This window comes from Protopterus annectens, chromosome 2.part0 (genome assembly GCF_019279795.1).
Source record: "Protopterus annectens isolate FY-2018-M chromosome 2.part0, PAN1.0, whole genome shotgun sequence".
NCBI lineage: Eukaryota > Metazoa > Chordata > Ceratodontiformes > Protopteridae > Protopterus > Protopterus annectens.
The window spans coordinates 223202600-223217836 of NC_056728.1; positions in this window are offsets into that span (position 1 = coordinate 223202600).

Sequence of the window (15237 nt, forward strand, 5' to 3'; positions counted from 1 at the left end):
TTCTATAATAACATTTGGGCACTTTTTAGCAATTTTATAGCATTTTTTAATGTCTGATTTATTTTGTGATGTCACTAATTATTTAATTATGACCCTATTTAATGGGCTGACTTTTGTAATTTAGTGTTTTGTCTGAGGAAGGAAGGATACAAAGCCTTCCGAAAGTGCTTGTTAATAAATTGAAGTTCTAACGTTATAGATTTGAGTTGCTGCATCTGTGAAAACATTCACTGACTGGATATATTGCATCCGTTTGGATTATTGAATTCTGTGTGGGCGCTTCCTTCGTGTTTTGTGTTTTTCCACAGTTTGTTTGGTGCTTTTGGCACTCAGCTGAGCTCTCAACCTTATAGCTGTGCTGGTGGGGTGTCTTATTAGGGATCTGGAGAAACCAGCCCCAGGCTGACTGTGATCTATGTGTGCTATTAAGGAAACTGCACTTTACTGTATGTGTACTTGTCATCTTACTGGTGTGTACTTTCCCCACTGTTGCCAGTGGTGAGGATTGAGGCTCCTTGATTACTGGGCCAGTGCAGGAACATGCCACTCTACTGAAAGTTTTCTGATGCAAATAGGAAAGATAAAATCATTCAAAACAGATTAAATTAACATGAACGGCTCCACACCAGAGTTACCCACAGGTTAAATTCAGTCCACTAAAGTAAAATGCTCTACTCTAATTATAACACATTCCATGTAACTATACCTAAATCAACAGCAGTCTTTATATTACTTGCACCTACAATCTGTCTCTGTCTAGCAGTATGTCATGGCCCCACTAATCATAAAAAAACAAAAGCAAAACTATCAATACAGTAAATCATCTCTCCACATTTTCTGGAAATTGGACTCCCACGATGGCAACACACTGATCAGCAGCTTAATCTAAACTCTCCCAGTATGAAAACACACAGTGTGAAAAAAAGAGTACCATTGAAGCTATTATCTGGATAAAATTCAGTTTACAGGCTCATAAGTAAACTGCTAGGGGTTGCCATAATGGTTAATGTGTTTACCTCACAGATAGATGCAAAGTACAGAGTTTTGAGTCTCACTACTGGTAAATCAACTAGATTTAAAATGGCTCATAACAGCAGGTAATTTAGTATTTATACCTATGCACACCTATGAATAGAATGCCAGAAAATAAAAAATGGAAACACTGAAAGAAATCAACCAACAAAGGTGAAGAGAAAACACTGTCTGCGAAAGACCCAAAAGCTCTTCCAAGAAAGCAGTTCACGCTTTAACTTTTGTTCAAGAGATGTCTTCCAGTAATTTAGAGGAAAAAAATAAGTCAAATGTACTCAGAGGTGAAACACTACAGGAACATATCAACTCAAATAATGAAAGAATGAAAAAATAGAAGCAGCTTTAAGAAGCTGTTCAGATTAACTGATAAAACTGCAAAAAAAACAGTGGTTAAAATGAAGAAAGGTCTGGCAGAGTATAAGAATTCTCAAAAGAGTTGTTTAAAAACAGTAGAGTTAGAAGAAGGTGTACAGGAAGAAGAAAAAAAGAGATTTTATGCTGTACCAGAGAAAATGGAAGGAAGAGACTTTGTTTAACACAAGCACAAATAAGCAACTTGGCTAGTGTTCCACAACAGATTTCTTAAATGAAAAAGCACATTGAGTGTACATTCCTGTTCTCAAAAAAGCAGCAAAGACGTATATTAGTAAAGATGCAATCATACCAGCAGAAAGAGAAACGGGGAAAAGTACTAAAATTGGAAACAGCAGAGCATCTGCAGATATACACCAGGCAAAAGAGAAGCAAATGTATCCCACTAATCAGGGAATGTTGAGAGGCAGGTTATGAGACTCAAGCTGCTGTACCTAGCTGTTTTCAAAGTATTTTTCCTGGAGAATCAGTTATATTTTTTGATGCAAGACAGGCTATGGAGGAAATAAAAGTTTATCAAATAAAATTTGAGCCAGCAAACAGAAGGTGATTCTGCTTCTCATTCTTCTGATAATTAAACTCATAGAGAGACTTTGCCAGACTGTCTGCACTGTAAGCGAAGTTCCTTGCAGTTGCATTTCCACATTGCCTCTATCAAAGTTTATGACTGCTATGTGCCCAAAATTCTAATTGTTTGACAACAGTCTTTTTTTTTTGTCTGTATTACCACTGGGGATTCTTATTCAACATATTTGTAGAAGATGTTTGAACGCCTGTCTTCAGAATCTTAACAAAGATTTCAGTTTATTTTTTATTTGTGAAATTTCAAGCCCATATCTAACTATTTATGCCATAGGAAATAGACCAGACAAGCAATAGAGTAGGGACTATAAGAGGCCTAGCCATATGCATCTTTAAGAAGACTAACGTAAATGATCTTGCCACCCATTGAGTACTTAATAGTGTTTACCTCAGAAATCATGCAGTGTTGTGCACTATAAGCATAGTTTAAATTTACTTCTAACCATACAATCAAGATTAGCCTTAAAAGCAAATGAATTAGTACTTCGCTTGCTTGTAGAATCATATTCCATAGACTAGTAATACACTGAGCTAGACTTGATGGAGGGATAGATTCCTTTCTTTTGAAACACTTTTATTTTGAAATAAGCAAATGAAAGTAATCAAACCATGTTAACAAGTTCATGTTTAGAAACATTATATGTCATATTTATTTACTTATTATTTATTTATATTTGTTTACCGGGAAGTTTCTACTGGACACAGGCCCTTTTTCAGTGGATGCCCGGGGAGAAAAGCACCACATAGCAGTAAATAAGCAAAGTACAATAGTAGTTGGATTACAATAATAAAGAAGACCGCATATGATGTACAGAACAATTAATTACATTAGTTGAATATACAATATAAAGAACCAATGTTGGCTTTACATTGAAATAGTAGACTTAGCATTATCTGGCTAGAGATCAGGGGTTGGACTAGGAATTAAACAGGAAGTACTAAGATCAGACATATATTTTTATATATCTTAGATAAGTAATACTGCGAAAAGTATTTGTTTCCTGCCCTCCCTTGAACCTCATTCCTCCTCCAAAACATTTTTTGCATGTATTATTCCAACAGTTTGTGGGCGGCCACGGTGGTGCAGCGGTTAATGTTGACGCCTCACAGCAAGAGGTTCTCTGGTTCGATCCTCGGCTGGGGTGCCTTCTGCACAGAGACTGCATGTCCTCCCTGTGGTCGCATGGGTTTATTATGGGTGCTCCGGTTACCTCCCACATCCTAAAGACATGCTGCAGGTTGACTGGACACTCTAAATTGGCCCTAGGTGTGCGTGTGTGTGTGTGCCTTCTGGGGATGGTTGGGAGCCGGGCTGGCAACTCAACACCGTAAAACTCCACTGCCAATCATGAGCGGACAAGGTGATCTGCTGTGGCAACCCCTAACTGGGAAAAGCTGAAAGAAGAAGAGACTTTGCCAGTGAAACCGTCTCCAAGGGTCAGAGAAAAATGACTGAGAGACATATGAAGCATGTGAACTGACTAGAAGAATCAGAAGTACCTTGGAAATGAACCTGAGTAAAATGTTGGGAAATGGAGATGATCAGGAAGTAGACCAGCACCACTGAAATTAATCAATAAATGTAAGATTATAAGGCATCAATCAAATTTGTGAAATTACACTGCAAATAAATGTGGCTGATAGAAGACTAGACAAACTTTTGTTGACTTTATTAAACTTGAGGATGGACTGTAAAGTTTATACCCCACATCATGTTTTTCATTTCTAGGACACTACAGGGTAACTGTAAATAAAACAAGAAGTTATGTACTCACCATAACGTTTGATGTATGTAGTCCATCTCGCCTCACATTCTTACCCGTGGGTTCGGAGCCGAACCTCGGCTCTGATTCGGCCATACTCTAGCTCGAAGTCTTCAATTGGCTCGTGGCTAAGAGGTATCCCATGCTGCAATGCGCCTATCCCCAGATCTTGTTTGCTGCGGACTCACATACACACACACAAACACGCTGAGAGGAAGAACCAACTCATCACATCAAGAAGGAGTGCTGAACACAGAGACTCGACCTCTAGGTCCTCCAGGAGGGAGTAGGTGGGTGGGTTAGTAAGAATGTGAGGCGAGATGGACTACATACATCGAACGTTATGGTGAGTGCATAACTTCTTGATGTTATGTAGTCCAATCTCGCCTACATTCTTACCTGTGGGACAGCGTCCCTAGCACCTAGACCTTGGGCGGCTCATTGGAAAATACTCCTGAGCACTGTGGAACCAAAAAAGGATCTCCCCCTTGATATAAGATCCAATTTGTAGTGACTAATAAAGGTGTGAGGAGATGCCCAAATGGCTGCAGCACGAATATCATCCATAGACATCCTAGCCTGAAAGGCAGTAGAAGTAGACACCAAATGTGTAGAATGAGCCTTCACTTTAAAGGGTAATTCCTTGCCATTTGAAGTATAGATGAAGGAAATGCAACTAGAAATCCATCTGGACAGAGTTACTTTAGAAACTGAAGTCCTGAGTCTACTGTCTGAAAACGAGACAAAGAGTTGATCAGATTTCCTAATATTTTTTGTTCTATGTAAACAGAAAAGCAATTGTCTGTGGACATCTAGCTGATGAAACTTAAACTCTGCCTTGTTAGAGAATTCAGGGAAAAACACAGGCAGCTCGATGCACTGGTCGAGGTTGACCACCGAAGCAACCTTAGGCATAAAGGAAGGATTAGTGTCTTAGCGAAACCCTATCTTTGTGAAATACCAAGTAAGGGGGCCGAACCGATAAAGCTTGGAGTTCAGAGACCCGCCTAGCCGAAGTGATGGCTATCAAAAAGACCATCTTCCAAGACAAAAATTTAATGTCACAGGTTGCTGCGGCCTCAAAAGGAGGCAAGGTAAGCCGCTGTAACACAAAATTAAGGTCCCATGGCATTACAGGATCAAAGATTGGAGGTCGAAGAAGCATAGTCCCTTTCAGAAAAGCCCTACAAAGTCTGTGCGCCATTAGATTGGGTTCATTAGCAACATGAAAAGTAAAAATGGCTGCCAATTGCACTTTGACAGTTGCCGCAGCTGATCCCTGGCTAAACAGTTGAGAAAGAAACTCTAAAACTGATGAGATGGGAGTTGTATAGGGATCAATCTGCCTTTCATGAGCCCAAATGGAGAATCTCTTCCACTTACTGGAATAATAGAAGGTTTGTGGGAGGAAGACAGAATATGAACCACCTCTGGTGAAAAATCATGAAACCTGACTAGGGATGGAATTGGAGCAGCCATGCTGTCAACCTGAGGGTCTGAATGGAGGGGTAGAACTGCCCTGACATATGAGTCAACAGATCCGGCTCTGAGTCCAGAATCCACGGATCGTCCATTAGATAAGGGTGAAGAAAAGGAAAACAGATCTGACGAGGCCAGTATGGTGCAATCAGTATCATTTTTCTTCCCAAGGACTGTGCTTTCTGAATAACCTTCATTATCAGGGGAATTGGAGGGAAGGCATAGAGAAGACCGGAGGGCCAATTTTGAACTAGAGTGTCCCTGGGTGCATCCCCCTTTGGGGGAATAAGGGTGAAGTAGCTACTGCATTTGGCATTGAGGGGGCTGGCAAATAGATCGCAGCAAGGCTGACCCCATCTGCGGAAAATCTGTTCCGCCACTTGTTCGCTCAGGGACCACTCGTGAGGCATCAGAATAGCTCTGCTCAGCCTGTCGGCAATCACGATGGACTTCCCCGATATGTGCGTTGCCACTAGAAAGCGCAGGGAAGATACTGCCCACTGCCACACTCGAAGTGCCTCTCTGCAAAGGGGATACGACCTGGTTCCTCCCTGTTTGTTCAGATACCAGACCACTGACATGTTGTCTGAGTGGATTGCCATTGTCCCATGAGGAAGAAAGCTTTGAAGTGCTTGCAATGCTAACAGCACCGCTCTCATCTCTAAGACATTGATATGCAAATGGATCTCGTGTTCCTGCCATGTGCCTTGGACTGTCCTGCCGAGATAATGCCCCTCCCCACCCGATCTGGGAGGCATCCGTGGTCACAGTGGCAAAAGGAGATGGAAGAACAAAAGGCATACCCGCGTTGCGATTGCTGGTCTGAAGCCACCAGCGCAGATCCTTCTTGCACCTGTCGGTTATTACAATAAGATGGGAGAGCGGGAGATGATGAAAAGACCATTGGGCAAAAAGTAGCCACTGAAGAAGCCTCATGTGTAGTCTTGCAAGAGGAACTAGCATAATCGTGGCAGCCATGGTCCCTAACAACTTGAGGACCACTTTTGCCTGGACCGTCTTCAGTGGTAGTAAAGCGTAGACCTGCTGCTGTAAAACCTGAATGCTCTCTTCTGGCAGGAAAACCCTCATGAGCATCGTGTCTAATTCGGCGCCGATAAAGGTAACACGATGCGTGAACAACAAGGCAGACTTTTCCCAATTCAAAGTAATTCCCATACTGGCGTCCCTGGTCTGTAGCAGTAGATGCCTGGTGGTGGCAGACAGGAGCCAGTCGTCCAGGTACTTGGAATCCCTGACGTCTCAAGTGAGCCGTTACCACTGCCATGCATTTGGTGAACACCCTGGGAGCTGTGGTGAGACCAAAAGGTAGGGCGTGAAACTGAAAATGACTGACTCCCAGCCGGAAGCGTAGCTGACTTCTGGATGCCCTGTCCATTTTTATATGGTAGTAAGCATCCTTGAGGTCGCCGGAGCACATCCACACATCTTTCCCTAATAACGGGAGAATTGACTGTAACATGACCATGCAGAACTTGGACTTCTCTACATGAAGGTTCAAACGGTTGAGATCCAAAATGGGTCTCAGGTGCCCTGTTCTTTTCGGCACCAAAAAGAATCTGGAGTAAGTCCCGAATCCTACTTGGTCTGAGGAGACGGGCTGGATGGCTCCTTTTAACAGCAACTTTTGAACTTCTAAGGTTGTGGAATCCCTTTGACTGGGTGGAACGCCTGGGATTCTTTTGTTTGGAGGGGGATATGAAAAAGGGGAATATGATAACCTCTGGAGATTATCTCTAATACCCACTCGTCTTGGGTGATGTCTCGCCAGGCTTCTGGGTATAGAGAAATGCGACCCCCGACTGGCTCCAGAGATGCACATTCGGGCCTCCTCTCAGGAGCGTTGGTAGGGAGAACCACGAAATTAATTGGGGTCCCCCTGGTTACGCGGGCCTCCTCTGCCTCTAGGACAGCGTCTACCTGAATTTCCACCCCTTCCTCTGCCTCTGGAGGGGGAATCACTCTGTGCGTCGTGAAAAAACCTCTGTGATTTTTTGAACCACATTTTCCCACCCTTCTGGCCCTTGGGATAAGATCTAGAAGGCATGGAAAAACAGAATCCCACATCAGACAGGGTTTTTCTTTCCTGCTCGCACCTTGTGAGAGTGTCCTTCACCTTGGTTCCAAATAAGGATGAACCGTCAAACGGCGCGTTGGTGAAGGTAAACTTGAAAGTGTCCGCGAAGTTGCACAGGCGCATCCAGGAGTGTCTCCTAAGAGAGACTCCAGAACCCGCAGCCCTGCTCACTCCATCGGCTGCATAAGAGATCAGCCTCATGGAGGAGTTGGTAATAGAATTTAGGGTAGACATCTGAGCATTGACTTTCTGAGCCACAGCATCAGAAACGTTACCCTGTACAGAATCTCCCAACTCCTTTAGGAGATCTCTCTGGAGCCATGTAAAATGCGACAAACAGTTCAGCGACCGCAGTGTAAAGGCCGCTGAAGAGAACACACGCTTCCAATAACTGTCCATAGCCCTGGACTCCTTGTTAGGGGGATGGACAGTAGATGAAGTTTCTGCAAGTTCCTTCTTAGTGGCTGCTGCCACCACTATGGCATCTACTGGAACGCCTTTTGTAATAAATACTTTATCAGGGGGGAGCGGACAAAAACGTGTTGGGTCTCCTAGGGACTGGTTCCACAGTGTCTGGAGTTTCCCACACCTTTCGATAAACGAGGTCCAGGAACTCGTCGAACAGGGGAGAAACCCAAGAGGCGGAGGGTTGGGACCCAAAGGCCTTCAGGAACACCGACTCCTCAGAAGGGGCTTTGGATGGCCAGTCACCTCTCTGTCTCAGTATTTCCAAGATATCTGAAAAAGAGATATCGTCAGAAGACAACTTGGGGGACCCCTCTGACTCCTCGAGGTTGGTGTCAGATGTGAGAGACTCATCTTGGGAGTCAATGTACTTCCTCTTGCACACTTTCTTTCTGGGGGGCTCCTCAGGTAAAAAATCCAGGGAGGCCTCAGAAAGCTGGGGACCACTCATGGAGGTATCCTGAGGCCTTAGGTCTCCGCTGTCCCTAGATAGAGGGTGATCTGATACTGATATCAGTGCTGGAGGGGGAAGAGTGTTGATGCCATAAGATGCAACTGACGACCTGGCCAGCACACTCCTCATGACTTTGAAAGCTGATCCCCCTGGCTCCGAAGGTCGACTAACCGCAGAAGGCACCCTCCGAGCCGAGGAAATGAGGTCCGAAGCCGATATCGGGTCCACGCTCACCCAAGCCGATGCGACAAGAGGAAGTCTCGATGCTGAAGATCGACCCGAGACCTCCCTCTCGGCTCCGACCGGTGAACTGTGAATCCTGGACCCCGTGGACGGCGCCGACGGGGTTGGAGCGGAGATTGGAGCCGAGATGCCAGAAGGGGCTACTGGAACCGACCTCGAGGCGTCCGACGGAACCGAAAGCTCTGGCTCCGAAGAAAGGTCCAGAGGAGGAACAGCCAAAGATGAAGGGAGGACAGGCTCCGGAGCTGACTGGGCCAGAGCCAAAAGCAATTTAACTAGCACCGATGACTGGAGCAGTTTCCTCACCACTCTATCGACATCGTCATCGAAAGGGTCCTAGAGGACCTAGAGGACATGGTCAGGGATCTGGATCTCCCTACAGAGGGAGACCTATGAGTCGGAGAAACCGGTCAAAAAACTGGAGACCGGCTCCGAACTGACAAATCTGTCACCATCTCCAATAAACCGGGAGCCGATGTCGACATCATCGATGCACTGTCTTCTGTCGGCCCCGAAGCCAGTGGAGCCGAAGAAGCAACTGTAGTTCTAATGATTTTCTCCAGCGGCTCCGAGGAGACTGACGGAGCCGGAGAGGCTTCTTAGAGGATTTTGTTGTCCGTCTTTTTGTCTGGTTTGGAAGTAGAGGACCTGGAACTGGAAGACCTCTCCAAATCCTCTTCAAAGGAAGGTTTTAGCAATCCCCTCAATATTAGCTTGTTCTTCCTCTCTTGCAGCACGCGGGGGCTGAAAGCGTGACAGAACAAGCAGGATTCCTGTAGATGAATAGACCCCAAGCAATACACGCACACAGAGTGCCCATCCGTCAAAGACATCTTGTTATTACACTTGACGCACTTTTTAAAACCCGAAGGCCTGTGCTCTTTAGAATCCTTAGACATGTTGATGACAAGAACACACACACACAGGGGAAAACAGTAGGGACACCTTCACCACAGTAACCAAACAGAGCGTGGGAAACTAGAGCCTCTAACTTAAACGGCCTAGAGACCGCGGGATAACCACAGGGAGGACTAGGTCCTCTAAGTTAAACGGGCCTAGCCCTGGGAATAAGGGAACAAAAAACAGTCACACAACAAAGAACCCACTAACAGGTCTGCTACACAAAAACAGGGGAGGACTAGGTCCCCTAACTGAAATGGGCCTAGCCCATAAACACCAAAGAAGGAAACGGGATACCAAGAAAGGTTCAACTGAATCGGTCAGAAGCAAAACACACACACTAGCTATGAAAATAGCTTTTGGAGCTACTAAGTTGAAATATAAATAGAAAAATTGTACTTAGCCATGGCCAAGAGTGAGACCACGTCTGAGCTGTACGAGCGGCAAACGAGATCTGGGGATAGGCGCGTTGCAGCATGGGATACCTCTTAGCCACAAGCCAATTGAAGACTTCGAGCTAGAGTATGGCCGAGTCAGAGCCGAGGTTCGGCTCCGAACCCACGGGTAAGAATGTAGGCGAGATTGGACTACATAACATCAATTGTTTTTATCAGTATTTGTAAAAACATGTCAGGATATAAACTGCAAGCTATACTGTAAAGCAGTTTTGTATAGTGTGCAGTAAGGGGTACTTTAAATGTGGGAGGGTCTTTTCAGAGACTGCTGTGCTAAAGATACTAAGAAAACACATATTTTTTTAGTTATCTTGTGCATTGCAGTGTTGAAGTGTACTCATTATGTTATATGTAGAATGAAGATAATTTCCCTAGTTTTTACAAGGCTGGATGTGCAGACTAATGTCCCTGGCTTAAGCTACAAACAAGCTTTTCTTTTAAGCAAATAGACGTTAAAATAAGACAAAATGTTGAAATCATGAAAGTGATGAAAAATGCTAAGCCTAAAGCTGAAAGCAGTTAGCCAGGTGAATTCTGTGCATTCTGTTCTAAGTGAAACTGACAAAGATTCCTTCATGCCTCTGCAAGTTGTTAGCTGTTTTTTTTTTTCCTTATTGATGACTACCTTTACATAGAGACAAGTTGTCAACAGAGGTAATCAATTGATCTTGAGAGTTCTGAGCATTCACTGTTAAGGGAAATTCAAAATTTAAAGGTACAATGACAAGCAGTTCAGTGAAAAATAAAGTCTGATATTATGGGATGTGATCAGACATAGTAACCTTCCCAGCGGCCTTAACACTTTAATGCATTTATTAAAACAGTACATAATTTAGTTTTATTTAAAGGGAGCCGGTGCACTTTTTCTTTGGGCTTAAAGTTAATATTTTCTGAAAGCATATAAGCAGTGTTTCACATCTTGAACAGGAAAAGGGACAGGAAAAGAACAGAAAGCAATTTTTGTAGGTGGGAACACATGTTGTAACCTGCACATTAGTATGGGCAACCTTAACATTAGATTAGGTTATGCTTATAGGTGCAGCTATCAATTTGGAGCAATTAGCCTATCTGGAGGGTTAAACTTCAACTGTTAAAAATAAAGAGATTATGTTCTTACCATAACATTCCGTGTTGTCCAACTTCATTAAAGTAACCTGAGGGACTTGGTTCCGACACTCGGAACTGATCGGCCACCTTCACACAGCTCGAGATTACAAACTTGAGCTCCTCCTACCTATCAATGATGCCCGCTCCCCCCACACTACTTCAGATCAAGTCTGCGCACGAGAAAATGATGGTGTTCAAAAATTAACATAACTATCATATGAATATAACTATATATACAACTATATATGTATTTCCCAATAACACAACATCAGGAATGGAACTCACCCAAGGAAAAAGGCTTCTTCTAGGCTTCACAAAAAAAATCATGGATGGGGAAGGGGGAGAGGAAGGTTACTGCAATGAAGCTAGACAACAAAGGTGGAACATTATGGTAAGAACATAACTTCTTTATCTGATGTTGTCCAACTCATTCCAGTAACCTGAGGGACAGAGTCCCCAGCTACCATAATCCAGGGTGGCCATTACGGAACGATATTCCAGAGTACAGAAGAACCAAAGGCACTTATGCTCCTAGAACTCAGGTCCAATTTGCAATGACAGACAAAGGTATGAGGATTTCACCAAGTAGCAGCAGCACAAATGTCTTCAATGGAAACTTTGCACCAAAAGGCATGAGACGTTGCCACAGACCTTGTAGAGTATGCTCTTACCCGACCTGGTAATGGCAAACCTTTAGATGAAAAGATGAAATTAATGCAATCCCTCAACCATCTGGATAAGGAAACTTTGGTCACTGCCTTGCCTTTTTTTGCAATAGAAAAAGAAACAAATAACGGATCGCTCTTCCTAAAAGATTTAGTCCTATGGATGTAAAAACGAAGCTGTCTATGTACATCAAGCATGTGCAGGGAATATTCACCTTTGTTCTGATATAGAGGATAGAAAACTGGAAGATCAATTGACTAATTAATGTTCCTCTCTTTAGCCACCTTGGGTAAAAAAGAAGGATCTGCGTGTATGGTGACTTGGTCTTTATGAAAAATCAAATATGGAAACTTAGAAGAAAGAGCCTGCAGCTCAGACACTCTCCTGGCCGAAGTAATAGCCACCAGGAAAAGGGTTTTCCAGGAAAGAAATTTTAGCTCTGCTGTAGCAGAAGGTTCAAAGGGAGGATGAACCAAAGCCTGTAAAATCATAGTAAGATCCCAAAGGGCATACGATCTTTAATCAGAGTTCATAGAAAAAAACGTGCCCCTATGAAAAGCCTTGCAAAACTTAGATGAGGCCAAGGATGCTGAACCAGAACCAAATGGAGCAATTAGCCTATCTGGAGGGTTAAACTTCAACTGTTAAAAATAAAGAGATTATGTTCTTACCATAACATTCCGTGTTGTCCAACTTCATTAAAGTAACCTGAGGAACTCTAGAACAACTGACGCCAGAGCAGTAAAATGATCTGATTCTGCTGTGCCCAAACAGAGAACCTTTTCCACTTGCTTCTGTAAATTTTGCAAGTGGAAGCTCTACGTGAAGAAATTAAAATGTCTCAACCTGCAGAAGACAGCCTGGGAGATCTAGCCATCACTGGAAGTGGAGAAACCATGCAGTTAATTTCAGGGCCTGAAGACTGGAGTGCGAATGGCCCGGCAGATGACACAAAAGATCTAGACTGGGATCTAACCTCATAGGAGGACAAACCAGATGACACCAAAGAAAGGTGAACCAGGTTTGTTGAGGCCAAAACGGAGCAATGAAGATCACCTTACTTTGCAACTTGGAAGCTTTATGAAGAAACTTGGGAATCAAGGGAAGAGGGGGAAAGACGTACAGTAGACTGGTGGGCCAAACATGAGCTAGAGCATCCCTGAGGGACTGTCCCTGAGGAGGGATCAAGTCAAAACACTTTGTTGTTGAGGGGGACGCACAAAGGTCGCAGCAAGAAAACCCCCATTTCTGGAAGATTGCTTCTGCCACAGATTGGTTCTGTGACCACTCGTGAGGCATCAGTAGAACTCTCCTGAGTCTGTCGGCCAGAATGTTGGACTCCTCCAAAATGTGCACTTGCCACCAGAAAGCGGTTGGAAAAAAATCATCAACTGACAAAGCATAATAGCTTCTTGACAAAGGGGATAAGACCTGGTCCCTCCCTGTTTGTTGAGGTACCAAACCATTGACATGTTGTCTGTTTGGATTGCAACATTCACCCAAGGAAGAAAGCTGTCTAGTTCTTGCAATGCTAGAAGAACAGCTCTCATCTCAAGAACATTGATATGCAAACTGGTCTCTTAGGACGTCCACGTGCCCTGGACCGTCCAGCCCTGACAATGCCACCTCCCACGCAAACTGGGAGGCATCTGTGGTCAACATGGTGACTGGGGAGAATAAACAGTCATCCTAGAGTCACCTCCGGTGAATGAATCCACCAAGGAAGAGAATCACTGCACACACACGGGAAAGTTTTATGGGAAAGTTCAGGGGATTTCTGAGAAGAGACCACTGAACCATCAGGATCCACTGCAGAATGCATATCTGAAAATGTGCCATTAGAAGAAGAGCTATGGTTGCTGCCATGGAGTCCAAAGCCCACAGAATCAGAGAGGCTGGAGGTGTCGGAGCAGCTAAGATCTGGCTGACGTGATCTCAGATGTAGTACCCTGTCTGGTGTGAGGTAAACATGAGCCACCATTGTGTCCAGACGCACCCCTATAAAGTCTATTGTCTATACCGGATCCAGTTGAGACTTCTGCCAATTTACACTTATGCCCAAGTGAGAAGCCAGCTTGAGGAAACAACCCAGGGCCTGAAGAAGGCAATGCCTGGTTGGGGAGGTTAGGCGCCAGTCATCCAGGTATGGAAATATCTGATACCCTCGCAGTTGGAAATGAGCTGCAACTATGGCTAGACATTTGGTGAACACCCTGGGGATTGTGGTGAGGCCAAACAGAAGCACCTGAAACTAGTAGTGGCTAGATCCCAGCCAGAAATGTAGGAAGGACCTGGAGCATCTGTCCATCCTGATGTGGTTGTACGTATCTTTGAGGTCTATCGAGCACATCCAATCACCCATCTTCAAAACAGGTAAAATGGATTGAATCATGATCATCCTGAACTTCGTGAGTTTCACTGACTTGTGCAGGTAAGTGAGATCCAAAATCAGCCTGTCTTTTTGGGGTGTTAAAACAGAATCTGCAGTAAATGCCCGATCCGATCTGATTGACAGGGACCTCCTGGATGACTTTTTTTTTTTGTAGTAACTTTCTTATTTCCTGGGCAGCATCCACCCTCTGACCGGGTGGAACATCAGGGAAGTGAAATAAGAAGTTATGTACTCACCATAACGTTCCATCTGAGTAGGTATCTTCATTTGTCTGCAACCTGTGGGATACGGATCCGATCTCGGATCCGAGCCTGCAACTTCTATCATAGCATAGATCCGAGCTCCTAGCTCCTCCCCCTTACCCATAATCCCCTGCCTACCCTAACTGACCTCAGATCAAGTTTGCCCCATAGCACAGCAGATAAAAGTGTCCCAATGGGAACACATGCTAATAACACAAGAACGATCATATTGGTCAGGGGGAAGCAGGGGGGGATGGTTGCAGACAAATGAAGATACCTACTCAGATGGAACGTTATGGTGAGTACATAACTTCTTAATCTGAAGTAGGAACTTCATTTGTCAGCAACCTGTGGGACAGAGTCCCCAGCTACCTAAATCTTGGGTGGCCTTCATGGAAGGATATTCCGGAGCACCGCAGAGCCAAAGGACGCCCTACCACGGGAGACCACATCTATTTTATAGTGGTTGATAAAGGTGTGAGATGAAGTCCAAGTGGCTGCGGAACAAATGTCATCCAGTGGAACCCTAGTTTGAAAGTTCGCCGAAGTGGCAATGGCCCTAGTAGAATGAGCATGGACTCCTTGAGGTGCAGGCCTCCCCGAGCTCTGATATGCTAAAAGAATACAACTCGAGATCCATCGAGAGAGAGAAACTTTAGAAACTGACTTTCCGAAATTACTTTTGGCAAAGGAGACAAACTTTTAGTTATGTACTCACCATTACTTCAGATGTTTGGGATCCATCTCGACTACATTCTGACTGATGGGATCGGAGCCGATCCCTCGGCTCCGACTCGGCACGCTTATGCTATAGAGCGAGGCCTCTAATTGGCTGAGCTATCTTTATCCCAGGATGCACCACCACTAATCCCCCAGATCTTGTTTGTCCGCATTCATGCACACATGCACAGCTTGTTTATATAACATTGTTAGATGTTTCAAGATGAAACAACAGGATTCGGACCTTCTGATATCCTCTGATCTCCAAGG